Source organism: Sander lucioperca, chromosome 17 (assembly GCF_008315115.2).
Source record: "Sander lucioperca isolate FBNREF2018 chromosome 17, SLUC_FBN_1.2, whole genome shotgun sequence".
NCBI classification, from domain to species: domain Eukaryota; kingdom Metazoa; phylum Chordata; class Actinopteri; order Perciformes; family Percidae; genus Sander; species Sander lucioperca.
In genome coordinates this window covers 19180967-19188466 of record NC_050189.1, presented here as the reverse complement: position 1 = coordinate 19188466, position 7500 = coordinate 19180967, and the positions used below count along the sequence as shown (strand labels likewise).

Sequence of the window (7500 nt, the reverse complement as noted above, 5' to 3'; positions counted from 1 at the left end):
GGGTTTCGGTTAAAAACAACAACAACATATATTTTGTACAAATGCAGCTATTTAAAGACCAAACGCTGAAACCAGCTGACGACAAGAAAGCCCTTCAATTATTTTCTTTGTTTTGAAGAATGTGTGTGTGAATGTTTGTTTGCACATCTGTATTCCCAATAAACCAAATGTGACACATGACGTGTATTCACTACGTTTAGTGTAACATTTTTTACAGCCGAATTGTAAATAACATCGTGCTAATGTGTGTTGTGTAACATTTTATGTCATTTGAAGTCTACATTTTTGTCAGCGGGCAAAGAAACGTTAAATCAGCGCTTTTTTGAATGGAGTCCGACAATTGAAAAAACCAAAACGTGAAACCTGACTCATGTATTATGTTTAGTGTAACTTTTAGCATGCCGAATTGTAAATACCATCATGACATTTTATGTTAGGTCATGTTTTATGTAATTGGAAGTCAGCACTTTTGTACACGAGCAAAGATGCGTTAAATTAGCGCTTTTTTGAATGGAGTCCGACCATCGAAAAACCAAATGTAACACCTGACGTGTATTCACTACGTTTAGTGTAACATTTTTTACAGCCGAATTGTAAATAACATCGAGATACTGTGTGTTGTGTAACGTTTTATGTAATTTGAAGTCTACATTTTTGTCCATGAGCAAAGAAACGTTAAATTAGCGCTTTTTTGAATGGAGTTCGACAATCGAAAAACTAAATGTGACACCTGACGTGTATTCACTACGTTTAGTGTAACATTTTTTACAGCCGAATTGTAAATAACATCGAGATACTGTGTGTTGTGTAACGTTTTATGTAATTTGAAGTCTATATTTTTGTCCGCGAGCAAAGAAACGTTAAATTAGCGCTTTTTTGAATGGAGACCAAAATGTGAAACCTGACTATGTACTATGTTTAGTGTAACTTTTCCATGCCGAATTGTAAATACCATCATGACAATTTATGTTATGTCACATTTTATGCAATTTGAAGTCTACATTTTTGTCAGCGAGCAAAGAAACTTTAAATTAGCGCTTTCTTGAATGGAGTGCGACAATCGAAAAAAACAAACATGAAACCTGACTATGTACTACGTTTAGTGCAACGTTTTTTGCATTCCTAATTGTAAATACCATCATGAAAGTGTGTGTAATGTTTTATGTCATTTGAAGTGTGCACTTTTGTGTGAAAAAAAAAAAGCTGAAATTATGAATTATTTTGACTAATAGTTCAGATCAGAGCATGCTGAGCGAATCACAGACGAGGCTGCGAAGGCCACGCATGCATCCACGTTATTTTTGGGTGCAGTTTGGTTTAAACTAACCCCGTATTTCTGATGTACAAGTCGTTGAAAACGGGTCAACGTTTGACCCGAGAGGAAATAACGACGGTCGATGTTCAAATTCGATGTGAATGAAAAGTTGAAATTACCTGAAGCGTCAGAAACTAAAAAACTGATCAGAATCAACTTTATTCATTGTGTCACGCTTGGCTCGTTTGTGTCCTGCTTGTCTTCGTCATCCGGAGGTCCTCGTGTTCGCTTTCCTCGTCGCCTTCGTCTTCCTCGTCCTGCGCCGGCCGGCTCGCAGACGACGGGGGACGATTCCTCCATTCCTGAGAGACACACACACAGCGTTTGGTTCGTTATAATAAAAAGACTCCGGCTCTGAGACGGTCGGTTATTGAAATATAACCAGGGTTTCCCGCAGCACTTTGCAGCTTGGGCGGCCCGCCTAAGCTGAGGAACCCTGCCGCCTTAACTAGGTGGTCAAAAGTTTTTTTTAAAATCCGCTGCACAAAAGGCCGTCAAGTACATGTGGAGGGATTTTTGCAGTTCTTCGAACTAAACGTTCCTAGAACACTTTTTTTCGTCGTGTTCCGGGGATTTTTAAGTTACTCTGACCGCAGTAGCGTACTTTTTTAGCTCCTACTTCAGAGCAGGGTCTTTTCCCTTTTCCCTTTTCCGAGGTGTACTTGATTGGTCGAACTTATAAGTCCCGCCCACCGCCAACTCGGAACTTGCAGACGGAGCAACAACCAACAAGGGGGCATTTTTAACAATTTTCACCATCTTATTCATCATTAAATTCACTTCTGACAACGTTTTAGGCGGGAAATTAACCATTTAGATTTTGAATGTAGACAGTCTTGCGAAAATTGATGCCGAATTGACAATTTGCTTAAAAGTTTTCGGAGTTCAGAAGCTCCATCAAGTGAGGCGACAGCCAGCAGGCGCCTGCCCCGGCTTCTAGCTCGTCGCTCGGCCATGACTGGCTCAGAGACCTCGCGGTAAGCTGGAGGTCTCTCAGACCGCTCTCGTAAATGGCGCCAAGGTCTACTGACGACGCTGTCGGTACACGATCCGTTCTGCCTGCACGATCTGTTCTGCACATGCGCAAAATGTTCGTGCATGCGCGGTTGTACGAGGATTTACGACACTGCACGATCTGTTCCACGCTTCCGGTCGACAGCCAAGCTAACGTTAGTTTAGCTAACGGCTAATTCGGCTAACCGCTAGCTGATTGTAGCGGTCTGCCGTTAGCCTCCACAGGCAAGCTAACGTTAGTTTAGCTAACAGCTAATTCGGCTAACTGCTAGCTGAGACAGCATGTAATAACTTTAAAAGACCCTCAAAATAAAACTTGAAAATAAACGTTGACATATATAACAAACACCTAACATATATAACAGCTGTTACGTCAGTTCTACTTTACTTGTCCATCCATCCATCCATCTTCTTCCGCTTATCCGGTAACGGGTCGCGGGGGTAGCAGCTCCAGCAGGGGACCCCAAACTTCCCTTTCCCGAGCCACATTAACCAGCTCCGACTGGGGGATCCCGAGGCGTTCCCAGGCCAGGTTGGAGATATAATCCCTCCACCTAGTCCTGGGTCTTCCCCGAGGCCTCCTCCCAGCTGGACTTTACTTGTGCTCATTTAAAATACAATCACTCAATACTTGTCTTTATTGTTATTACTGTGAAGTCTTAATTTAGCTGTAGCCTGCTTTTCCCATTACGTTTGAGTTAAGGTTATTTTAGACTGAGTCAGCTGACTGAGTCAGCTAGCGGTTAGCCGAATTAGCTGTTAGCTAAACTAACGTTAGCTTCCCGGTGGAGGCTAGCCATAGGCTAGCGTGGAACAGATCGTGCAGGTCGTATCCTCGGTAAAACAGTATTATCTCGCGCATGTGCAGAACGGATCGTGCAGGCAGAACGGATCGTGTACTGACAGACGCTATAAAGACCGTTGCCGTGCTAGCGTCGCTCCCTTACCCCTCCTACCAGTCCCTATGGCCACTTGGCCAGTGGGAATGCAAACGGGAAAAAAGATTTTGGGGGAGAGTAGTTCTTAGAAATGCTTAGAAGTGTACTTTTCCTCTAAAAAGTACAAGTACTATCCGGTCGGAAAGCCCCTGTTGTAGTAGTCTATAGTTCTTGCAAATGTAAAGTGAGTTAGCTGGTGATTCTGTTGATTGAGTTCTTCACCTGCTAGCTCGGTTGCACGTGGCTGTTGATTCGATATAATGGCGATTGTTGAACGCCCTCGCTCCCGTTTGTATTTTACGTGCATTATTTCCATCGCCTGTAGCGATGCTAGATGTCAGCTCTGCCAGAAGCAGGGACTGGGATCACCTTTGCACATTTTGAATGTTGTTTTGCACTTTCTTATTTCTTATTATATATTATTTTTTACATTTTATATTTAGTGTTTAATAAATAATTGTTAAATGTAGTACAGTAGAGTCTGTAGTCTAATGTGTCCGGGGCTTTTATTGTGAAAGGTGAGAACGGAAGGAGCGTCTCCGGTAAACGGTGCTTTTCTGAAAACTGACCGCTGTGCACAAAGTTATTTTTGAAAACGTTTGTGAAAACAGCCGGCCACGTGTAAACGTAGTAAAAGTTCTGATCTGAATACTTCCCCACATTTAGTGTTAAACAGCAAGAAACACTGTCTGTCTGTCTCTCTCTGTCTGTGTGTGTGTCTCTGTGTTTCTGTCTGTCTCTCTCTGTGTGTGTGTGTGTGTGTGTGTGTGTGTGTGTGTGTGTGTGTGTGTGTGTGTGTGTGTGTGTGTGTGTGTGTGTGTGTGTGTGTGTCTGCCTGCCTGCCTGCCTGCCTGCCTGCCTGCCTGCCTGCCTGCCTGTTTCTGTGTGTGTCTGCTTGCCTGCCTGTGTGTCTGTCTGTCTGTCTGTCTGTCTCTCTCTGTCTGTGTGTGTGTGTCTCTGTGTGTGTGTGTGTCTGTCTGTCTGTCTGTCTGCCTGTGTGTGTGTCTGCCTGTCTGTCTGTCTGTCTGTGTGTCTCTGTCTGCCTGCCTGCGTGTCGCTCTCTGTCTGTGTGTGTGTCTCTGTCTGTCTGTCTCTGCCTGTCTGTGTGTGTGTGTGTGTGTGTGTCTCTGCCTGTCTGTCTGCCTGTCTGTCTGCCTGTCTGTCTGTCTACATTAAGTTATAAATAACTCTTTCAACAACAAAGCCATATTGACCATTGGTGGATCTGTTTAATTTCTCTTGATGATGGAGACTTTAAAGGAGAATTCCCGCCAATTTTTACGTTAATCTTGATCGCTATAGTTACACGAGTACTTTCGATAGAAAACCCCCCGACCCGAATAAGTGCAGGTAACACGGAGGGCCAGGAAACCATAGCAACCCGCTGCACACAGTTTAGAGATTGAGTGCTCCTGGTTTCAGCGTGTTTACGTCAACCTCTTAGTTGGGAAACTGTGTTTTTGGCTGTAATGTTAGAGTTAAAAGTTCTGATCTGAATACTTCTCCTCATTCAGTGTTAAACACACACCAATATACACACACACACACACACACACACACACACACACACAGAGAAACTCACACTCACACAGAGACACACACACATACACACACATCAGGGTGGGAAATTAGCACTAGATTGTAAAACATTCCTTGTAACGGATTGGACAGCTTTTGTCAAACAATGCTGTTGCTAAGTAACAATGCACAATGCTTATAGGAGTCCCGTTACGTTACTGCTAATAAATGCCTAACATTTCCGGATTTTCCTGCTTCATAATAAAAACATTCAAATACCAAAATAACGGAGGACTTTTATTGTGAAGAACTTACAGGAAATGAAAACGTTAGCAGCCGGGGCTTTGACCACGCATATCTACGTCAACTCCAGACTTTCGCCGAGTAGTTTTCAGCGATCGTCCGTGACACCATGTAGCTGAGCTGAGGTACAGACGAAAGGAAAATTATCGGTTAAAAAAATGTGGCGACATATCCCCGGTGTTAAGAGGCGGAGTCAGCAGTAGCTATGAATGTACAAACTGGTGAGGGCGAAGTAAAGAAAAAGAGAAGGTACTTTTCGAATAAGTGCCGCATTGACAAAAACGTACAGCGAAAGGCCGTGCAAAACATTTCAGACCTGCCAACCTGTATACATTTTAACATTAATGTACGCTGTAACGTGTTTTCAGTCGCTGAAAGTTGCTGCTGTTATCCTGTCAGCTCTGTGCTGCTCAGTTCCCCCCGCGACTGACGGCGCGCACACACACACACAAGTGCGTCTCACTATCTTTGTGGGGCCCCGTCATTGACATAATGCATTCCCTAGCCACTTACCCTAACCTTAACCATCACCACTAAATGCCTAACCTTAACCCTTACCCTCACCCTAACCATAACCTAATTCTAACCCTAATCCTAAAACCAAGTCTTAACCCTCAAACAGACCTTTAAACTTGTGGGGTCCAGCATTTTGGGCCCACAAGCCTGTGCAGACCCCACAAGTATACTGTATTCCCGGTTTTTGGACCCCACGAATGTAGTTAAACAAGAACACACACACACACACACACACACACACACACACACACACACACACACACGGTGGATGCAGGAAAAAACGGAGATGAGACGACACGATGACGTCGTTATTGTAAGTGCGTAGATCAACAAGCCTCTGACAGAAATGTTAAAATTTGATTCATTCAATAAATTATTATTTTTTTGTATTAAATCCACCAGCCTTTTTCATATTATACCAACATTTGCAGCATCCTGAGACTTTTATTAAGGTTACTAGGAAATCTCAGCCCAGAGTCATTTTATTCTCCCCAAAACAAGTTTCCTTTTTATTTTTAAAGAACTATACAAAAAAGCAACTTTCACTGTCCCTCGCAACTTCATTGCAACAAAAGTACAAAAGACATCGCAACTTTTATGGCAACTTTTTACAAAAGCTCCCGCAAAAATCAGGCATTTTGGGCCGCAACAATCTCAAAATAAGGCTGCGAAATCCTGAAGGGACTGTTTAATGCTATGTTACTGATACGGAGAGATGAGTCAATATTTTTTTTGTTCATTAAACATGTAGGCCTACAATTACTGTAGAATATGACCAAACACAATGTTACCATGGTCTCGCAGGCTTTTTTCACATCACTTTTTATTTACCTAAATTAATAAAATATGTATCAATAATAATAAAAAATGATGTATTGAAGCAATTCAAAATATGCTAGTGCACTTTCTTTTATAAATTTGAATTCTGGAAAAAGTGGCTGGTAAAAAATAAAAGTGGCTGGTAAAATTGGGCATCCACCAGCCACTGTGGCTGGTGGGCAAAAAAGTTAATTTCCCACCCTGACACACATACACATACACACAGAGACACACACACACACAGAGACACACACATACACACACACACAGAGACACACAGACAAACAGAGACACACACATACACACACACACACACCGAGAAACTCACACACACACAAACAGAGAGACACACACAGAGACACACACACACCGAGAAACTCACACACACACAAACAGAGAGACACACACAGAGACACACACACACCGAGAAACTCACACACACACAAACAGAGAGACACACACAGAGACACACACACACCGAGAAACTCACACACAAACAGAGAGACACACACACACACATACAGACACACAAACACACATACAGACACACAAACAGAGACACACACATACACACAGAGACACACACACATACACACACACACACACACACACACTGACTGACAGACACACACACACACACAGACACACACACACACCGAGATACTCACACACACACAAACAGAGAGACACACACACACACATACAGACACACAAACACACATACAGACACACAAACAGAGACACACACATACACACAGAGACACACACACATACACACACACACACACACACTGACTGACAGACACACACACACACAGACACACAGACACACACACACACACCGAGATACTCACACACACACAAACAGAGAGACACACAAACACACATACAGACAAACAAACAGAGACACACACATACACACAGAGACACACACACACATACAGACACACAAACAGAGACACACACACATACACAGAGACACACACACACTGACTGACAGACACACACAGACACACTGACAGACACAGACACACACACACACACCGAGAAACTCACACACAAACAGAGAGACACACA

At 43.1% G+C, this 7500-nt stretch overlaps 1 protein-coding gene across 1 annotated transcript in view; it reads left to right on the top strand.

The window, feature by feature from the left end:
* The window catches only part of LOC116064544 (zinc finger protein 239-like), an 893026-nt gene that overhangs the window by 842195 nt on the left and 43331 nt on the right, over window positions 1–7500 (top strand). The window lies entirely within an intron of this gene.